The following is an 8,836-nucleotide window of genomic DNA, read 5'->3' as shown; positions in this document are numbered from 1 at the left end:
GAAGACCTGACAGAAAGATACTTTTTATGAACCAAGACTTGGGTCACCAGACTCCAGATCCTTAGGGTCTTGGGTCCTGGGCTCCTCAGTGGCTAGAGCTGTCACCAGCCAGTTCCTGTTGCATGGAAGCTACCAGGTTCCTTTTGTTTTGTAGCTGTACCCCACACAGACTAAGACTAGGGATGACAGAGGAAGGCAGAGAAGGTCTTCAGGGCTGCCCAGAAGGCATTGGCTGGAACTGCTGGGCCCTAATTCCTAATCTCATAATTCTCTGGGAGGGAGGTGTAAGGGGTGCTTAGAAATGTGATATCTAGGGACCTCCTGGGAACTTAGGAATCACCAAGGCTCTGAAATGGAACATCAGCTATTCAGAATGGTGAGAGTCAGTTTCACCGTCTCAGGCCCAGGGCCTAGGCCAAGAATATCTGCTGGTGGGTCTTTCCATGTGGATATCCTTGTCTCCATCTGCACAGCCCAGTATACTGAGAGTGAGCCGTGTGTGTGTGTGTATGTGTGTGTGTGTGTGTGTGAGAGAGAGAGAGAGAGAGACTAAGTGTGAGAGTAAGTGTATACTAGCCAGTCACTGCTATTAAAGATAGAACAGCAATTTAAATGGAGCCTGAGGCTAGCCACTGCTGTGCTGTGCCTTCTGGCATTTAGCATATTGGGAGTCTTGCTGTCTCAGCTATTGGAGGCCTCCTGCCTTTTTAACTGCTGTGTACTATTCCATTGCATATATGTGGTGTGGGTTGCACAATCCTTCCAGGGCATTATTCCTTTTCTCATGGGATTTCAACATGCTAAACACACTTGGAATATTCTTGTATAGATCTCCGCACATGTGCAACACACATGTCACAGAGCATAGACTACACCAAGACCCAGTCTTCCTTCCTCCTCTCCTGCAAATTCCATAGCAGGAGTGTAGCTCCTGTCCCACTGATGTGGGCTTAGCCACATGACCTACTTTGTGGGAGAGGATGAGGGCACAGCTAATGGTGGCCAATTCTGAGCTCAGGCTATAAGAGACCTTGAAAGTCTCCAGGTGTCCCCCTGTCCTGTGGGCTCAGCAGAGTCACCCAAGAAGCCCAAGGCACAATCTGAGGTCTGGACAAATCTAGCCTGGAACAGCTCAGTCTGTGGTCATATTGTCAGCAAGTAAGGAAAGAAACACAGGCAGTTTTCTCGGCAGAGTCTCTAAGGACTACAGGGTGACCATGCCTGGCATGGGAACACATCCCAGTCAGCGCAGCTCTGGAAACTATTGTGGCATCATGTGCTCTGAGGTTTTTCAGGAGACTGAAGCGCCAGGGCCAAGAGCTGTGAACAGTGACCTTTCTTAGAGAAAGGATGAACAGCTTCAGCAGACACTGACCATCCATGCAGAGCTCCAGTGAGCAGCAGCTCTGGCGGGGGGAACATGTTGTGACGTAATGTGATTTGAGTGGTTCCCGTGTGGGGAAGTGGTGTGGCCCCCTTAGCAGACAAAACCTCAACAGACAGATGGTGCATGCACGTGCAGGTAACCACTCAACTTTTTTTTTTTTTAATATATTTTATATGAGTACACTGTAGCTGTCTTCAGACACACCAGAAGAAGGCGTCGGATCTTATTACAGATGGTTGTGAGTCACCATGTAGTTGCTGGGATTTGAACTCAGGACCTTCAGAAAAGCAATCAGTGCTTTTAACTCCTGAGCCATCTTACCAGCCCCACCACTCACCTGTTTGTTTGTTTTTTTTTTTAAAGGGGAGGAGCCTTATGAAAGGCTATGAGGTCCTTGGGGTTCAGCCCTTGGAAGGCCAGCCACAGAGCAAGCAGAGTGATTAGCCATTGTGAGGTCTGATCTGAGGAGAGTGCTGCCCCTTCCTGTGCTCTAGCTCCCTCCCTCCACTAGCTCTTCTGTCTTAGGTGTGCTCCCACAAGGGGACTCACCTCATCATCGTGATATAATTGACACACCTGGGGGGGGGGAGGCCCAACCAGATCTCACGCTGTCCTTTTGGTTCCTAGGAAGGTGGGCTGAACAAACTCTTTCCTTCCCATGTTCCTAGCTCCAGGTATGTTGTTACAGCAGCAGAACTCAGGCTAATACTGGGTGTGGGTGGTGGCCTGGGGGAGTGCCTCTGTCAATGTGGCACCCACCCACCTCAGTCCTTCTCAGTACTGCAGCTCTGGGGTCAAACATCCTCATAGCCACCCTTGGCAGGATACCTCCCCTAGCGTCTCTCTGGACACCAATCATTGATCTCTCTCTCTTTGTCTCTGCCAGTCCCCTTTTCTTTTCTTTTCTTTTCTTTTCTTTTCTTTTCTTTTCTTTCTTTTGGTTTTTTGGATTTGGTTTTTTCGAGACAGGGTTTCTCTGTATAGCCCTGGCTGTCCTAGAGCTCACTCTGTAGACCAGGCTGGCCTCGAACTCAGAAATCCACCTGCCTCTGCCTCCTGGAGTGCTGGGATTACAGGCGTGCGCCACCACCGCCCGGCCCAGTCCCCCTTTCTAATCTCAGGATGCCACGGATCCCCGGGCCCTAGCTGGGATCTCATCAGAGGGAAGCATGTGGAGGGAAGGATTTCCTTCCACACTGCATGTGACTGGTTTCCATTCATCCCTCCTTCCGGCAGCCTTCCCACCTTGCCTGCACGGATGGGATGAGGGTCTGTCCTGGGCCGGGCAGAGGCGTGTGCAGCCTGCCTCTTTTCTCAGGCTCAGAAACTCGTCTTTTGTTGGGGGGAAGCCTGGGTGGAATCCGGGCCTTGGACATGGATCTGCGTGCTGGCTGTCCCTGCTGGCCTCTCGCTCCTCTGTCACTGTTAGCTCAGAGCTCACATTCTGCCGGGCTGGAGAGCTCGCTGGGTTTGGCAGTGAACTGAACTGAGAAGGATGATCCCGCAGAAGAAACTTACCGTGTCCACAGACATCTGCAGTGGATGCTGATGCTGGATCAGGCCAGGGATGACTTGTGCAGGGGTTGGAGCGGCATGGGCCGTCATGCTTGGCCACAATTGTAGACATCTGTGTATCATCCACAGAGAAGAACTGAGATCAAAAAGGACTCCAACACCCCGGCCTGTCTTATAGTCTATTCCTGCCTCTGCAAAGAATCTCCTATGTCAGTTAGTGAAGGTTGGCCCATTCTCTCTCTCTCTCTCTCTCTCTCTCTCTCTCTCTCTCTCTCTCTCCTTTTCTATGGCTGCATAATATTCTACTGCACACATAGCTTCTGCATTGAGGAGGGTGGCCATTGATTGATCAGCAAACATGTGGCTGGTCATTTGTAGGCTGTTAGAAATGCTGCTTGTAAAGCTCCCTAGCCAGTGGGTGTGACAGCAGTCTCCTCAGGACCAGAATGCCGCGGTCCTGCTGCACTGGGAAGGAAGCAGAAGATACTTTATCCCCATTTTGAAGATGAGGAAGCTAAAGCACAGAGAGATTAAAGGATTTGCCCTGTATCGCACAGCTAGGAAGCCGCAGAGCTGAATGCAGACCCAGGCTTGTCCAAACCCAAGTCTGTCCTTGTAACCTCTGCCTCCCTTAGGGAATTGAAGAGGTAGAAAGGGCTGCAGAGACCTTGGGGAGTGTGTTAGAGGCACACTGTTTATAAAAGAACCAAAGAGCTGAAATTCCAGCACCTTGGAAACTGAGGCAGGAGAACAATGTGTTTGGGGCTATCCTGGGCTATTCGGTAAGACACTGTCTCAAAACAAAACAAAAAGTCCTTAACTGGCCCTCTATCCCAGAGTCTCTTAGAGTTCCCGATTGACAACAACTCTGCACGTCCACATGCAGCTTAAAGGAGCCACAGAGGGACGGCCGGCCTGTGCTGGTGACGGATAGCTTACCCTCGGTGGCTCATTGCAAAGCCTTTGGCTTTTGGTTCTCTGCTTCCGCCTGACATAAGCAGATAATTATAGCTGCAGCCGGTCCTTCAGCTGGAGCAGGGACAGCAAGCTGTCCCCCCTCCCCCTCCCTCTCCTCCCTCCCCTCCCTCCCTCCCTCCCTCTGGCTGCCTTGGCTCTACTGACCTCCCTCTGGGAAGCTCACTGCCAAGGCCAGTAGCCTGGGCTCGGGCCTCAGTCTCAGCTCTCCTTCTGCTGTGATGACAGCCCCTGCCTGGGGCCTCAGTGGATGCTTGGGGTGGGGCGGAGTGGGCCAGTACCAGTGGTGGTCTCTCCTCTCCATCCTTTGAGCAGCCAGGAGTGTAGGAAGGGCAGGCTAGAGGGCTCCCTCTGCCCTGTGGCTCCTGGCAGCCTGCCTCCAAAGGCTCCAGCCTTGCCTCTCCTGCGTGCAGTGCTCCAGGCCGGGCCAACACTAATATTTACATTCAAAGGCAGGCTGTGGCTCAAGGCCACTCCCCGTCTCTGGCCCTGTGGCTCTCCTGTGCCAGGGGATGGATTTGCAGAGCAGGGTGTGGGGGAGATGACTTGTATGCACTGAAAGGAAGCCCCTAGGATTGATAGGAAGTGAGCCTCACAGTCTCAAATAGAAAAACAGACAGACAGACAGACAGATGGACAGACAGACATAAAAACCTAATGATAATGACAGCAGTGACTTAGAACGCGTTCACCTATGTCAGATGTCGGAGGAGCACTCCACCAGGCTCTGAGCTGGGGGTGTTTTAGAAAAACAGAGGCAGAAAGAAGCAAGGTCACACAGCCAGGAAGCAGTTGCTCTGGGCATAGGATTTCTAAATGCAGAGGCCTGGGTGGTCATCTGGGAGCTTGCTGAGCTCAAGGCGATAGGGAGTGGAGGGGGGGGTTGGAGTGTGCTGACCAGGGGCCAGGGTCCCCGACTCCATCCAAGGTTATCTTTGCCACAATCTGTTGTGAGCCCCTTGGGACTAACTTGTCTGGTTTTCAAGAGAAGAATATCACGTTTGTTTCTCCAGTTGGGGGTTAGGGGGACTGTAAGTATTTATACACCTACAGGTTTTTATTCCAAGTGTTCCAAAATTTAAGCGCTGGCAAGGCGTTCCTTTTCTAAAACAACACGGCAGGAGCCAAGTCAAACACGCACTCCGGTGACAGTTCTGCTGGGACTACTGAGCCCAAGTGTTTGCATTTGCAGGGCTTCCTCCAGCCCAAGGAAGAACGAGATGTCAGCCCACAGGTCACCAAGCGAAGGTACAGGCCTAGGTGGGTGCCCACTGCCATCCAGAGAGATGGCAGAGCCCTTGGCTTCCTCCAGCTAGGGTCCTGTCTGTGAAGTGGAATGCCTGCTGGATCCGCAGACCCTGGTGATCCCTGTTTCAAAGACCACGAGCCCACTTTGAGCCCTGAATGACTGTCATCTGTTGTGGGGAGAAACTACAGAAGCTTTGGGGGAGGGTGGAAGCCCCTTCCCTCCTCTTTGCCCCCACTCTTCCCCTCTCCTTCCTCCTCTCCCCTTCCTCTCTTTCCTTCTCTTCTCTTTTGGGGCAGGGTTTTGCTGTTTAGCCACAGCTAGCCTTGAACTCCAGAGCTAACAGCTCATTATCTATTCTATGTTGTGGTCTGTTCCTACTGTGTATATATGGCTTGTATTTGTGTGAGTGTGAAAGGCAGCTTTGGGGAGTTGGTTCTTTCCTTCCCCCTTGGGTTCTGAGAATTGAACTCAGGTCACCAGGCATGTGCAATAAGTGATCTTCACCTGCTGGACCACCTCAAAGACCCTCAGACCTTTCCCTGCCCTTCCCACCTTGCTTCTAGACAGTCTCCCTTGTAGCCCAGGCAGGCCTGGGCCTTGTTATTCTCCTGCAGCCTCCCTAGTGTTGGGAGTACAGCGTATTCCATCTTAGCCCCTGGCTGTGGCTTATCCTCGCAGCCTAGCATTGGGGTACTAAAAGCAAGCACCCCAAGAGGGAGGCAGAAGGAAGCTGAACCTTGTGTTGACCTCATGGAGGTGATGATGAAGGTGAGCTAGACTTGGGTGTCTGCCTTTGATGGTGCCAGTAAGAGCTGGTGGGGTAGGAGGGCTTCTCTGAGCATCTTTGGGAAATGTCACCTTCATTTTCCTTTCCCCACAGCTCTCCCCTCTCTAAGGCAGAGTCCCTGGAAAGGAGCTGTGACAACAAAGGCTGATTAACAGACCAGAGCCGCAGTGACCTAGAGAGGTTGGAATGTTACAGGTCCTGAGCCAAATTATCTCGGGGCATCTTTAGTCCCCCCCAACAGCCATTTATCACCCTCCTCTGTAAAGTCATTATGACCAGAAGGTAAATCCTTAGGAATGTTTGAACAGACCTCTGGTTTCCACCAAGCAAAGGCCTCAACTGGCATCTAAGTCTACAGCAGAGCTTCCCTGCTTTGCTATAAGCCGTGCACCCACCAACGTAGCGGACAAATGTCTTGGTTTATGGCTTGCTTTGCTATGTTTTTATAAAAAGTCTATTAACTGCTGTAGCATTTGGGGAATCGGGATCGGTGTTTTGGGTCCATACTCACTTGTTTTTGGCTATTTGACTACAGAATAAAACTTTCCTTTTCTTTTCTTTTCTTTTCTTTTCTTTTCTTTTCTTTTCTTTTCTTCCTTCCTTCCTTCCTTCCTTCCTTCCTTCCTTCCTTCCTTTCTTTCTTTCTTTCTTTCTTTCTTTCTTTCTTTTTTTCTTTAAATTTTGAATCAAGCTGTTTCTTTGGTAGGGACCACAGATGATGCACCTTCTTTGGGCAAGGCCCAGAGCCTTATTGGAGGTTGATGGAAAGAGTGGGACCCCAGATCCAACCCTATGAATGTATGGACGGCCTGATGCCCTCGAGACAGGTCAGGGCTCTCTACTTTGCTTTGAAGCTTCTCCACTGAGAGCCACTAGGCTACAGATGTGACAGAAATCCCTGTGGGATTCCTGGGAATTCTGGGAACAAGGACAGAGAGCCTGCTCTGTGGCCACTCATGTGCTACTGGGATGTCTTGGCCAAGAGTAGAAGGCACAAATGTCCTGTGAGGGGCCATGCGTGGCCCACCTTACAGGGGCTGAGGCTTGCAAATGAATTGAGCAGTTCTCACACAAGTTGTTGCAAAGTCTGGGCTAGACTGCAGGCCCAGCTGCAAGAGGAGGTCCTAGCTCAGCTAAGTGCGAGCATAGCTCACCCAGGGATCCTCAGAGCTGCTGGCTGCAGCCCAGCCAGGAGTTCTGATGCACTCAGTTGCTTTACAACCTACATAAGGGGAGTTTTAAAAGCTCCACAGGGGTGTGTAGCCAAGCCTAAGACTCATGGCTTCAGGGGAGAGCTAGCTGGAGAGGAAGACTTATTGAAGGGCTGGCTAAAGTGAGGCTGATAGACCTTGAAAGGAGGCATGTTGGTTTGTGTCACTAAAAGAGGCACCTGCCATCAATCTGAAAACGACAGGCTGCAAGTATCTCTCTAGCTGGAACCAGGAGCGAGGGCTGTAGGCTAGTCCCCTGGTACTTGAATTCTTGCTGATAGGGATTGCTGGCTGCCACTGCTCTCTCAGTGAGGCTGTGAACAACATTCTAAGTGGGGAAAATTGGCTGGGAGCCTTCCGTCTTCTGGTAAGATTATTTCTAGATTATTCGTATGCTGAATTGGCAAATCTGGCTCCTTAATGCTGCCATTAAAGCAACTCAGATTCAAAGCCCAGCTAAGTTCCTGATGAGGAACCTTGATTAGCTGCATGGCTACCGCCCTGTCTGCCCTGGCTCCATCTAAGGTGACCGCCACTCTGTCACACTGACAAAGTGACTCTCAGTAGCTGTAGAGGTTCATCCTCAGAGGGGGGGAGGAGAGACTCAAGGGTGGGTGGACTCACTTGTTACTGAGCTGGGAGAGGGCTCAGTGGATAAGGGTCTTTCAGAGCCAGCATGACTACGTGAGTTCAAATCGCCAGGAGACTTATAAAGCTAGGCACGGTGGCATGCACCTATTCTAGGGTCCTCTGGTGAGGTGGAAGGTGGAAACGGGAACCTGTGGAAGCTACAGGCCAGCTAGCCTCAAGAACACAGTGGCAGACAACAAAGATGTCTCAAGATGGAAGACAAAAACCAATATCTGATGTTGTCCTCTGACACCCACATATGCACTCTCATGAATGTATGTATGTACACACACACATACCAACAACAACATACTACCACCATATGTATGTATACACACATACACACCACCACCACCATCACCATCACCACCACCTAGCTATTACCCTCAGATAATGCTGGGCTTTGGTCTCTCCTACCATCTCCTTTGACAGTTTGATGTCTTAGGATATGTGTTAATCACTTTGATTTTCCTATAGCAAAAGACCAGAAGTAATGGAGTTAAAAAGAAAAACAATTAAGCCCATAGTTTTGGAGTTTAGTCAGCTGTTACTCTGGTCCTGTGGTGCGGCTATATAGTACTACAGGAGTGTGCATCTAAGGAAGCCATTCATTGTGAGGTAGTCGGGAAGTGAAAGAGGAAGAGGAGGATCAGACTTCCCAATATCCCGTTCAGGCTTTCTCATAAAGGCTCCAGCCCCGCCCAGTGGTGCCAAGCTGGTGACCGAGCCTTCACTACGTGGCGTTTTGGGGACATCTCATATCTATGTTATGGCAGGACACAGGGCAGGGGACATGTGATGCTTACTCCTGATTGTCAGCTCGACCGATGTAAGACCACCTAGGAGACTCTGCTGAGCACGTCAGTAAGGTCTCACTGAGCGAGCATGATCACTTGAGTTCAAATCCCCAGTAGGACTCGAAGCTAGGCGTGGTGGCATGCATCTATTCTAGCGTCCTCTGGTGAGGTGGTAGGTGAACAGGGAAGATTCACCCAGAATGTGGGTGGGTAACACCACCCCGAGGGTGGGGGCCCAAGACTGAAGGACAAGGAAGAAGCAGCTCAGTGATAGCATTCGGCTCT

Source organism: Apodemus sylvaticus, chromosome 2 (genome assembly GCF_947179515.1).
Source record: "Apodemus sylvaticus chromosome 2, mApoSyl1.1, whole genome shotgun sequence".
In the NCBI taxonomy this organism is placed as follows: domain Eukaryota; kingdom Metazoa; phylum Chordata; class Mammalia; order Rodentia; family Muridae; genus Apodemus; species Apodemus sylvaticus.
Note: the sequence above shows the minus strand (reverse complement) of the source record.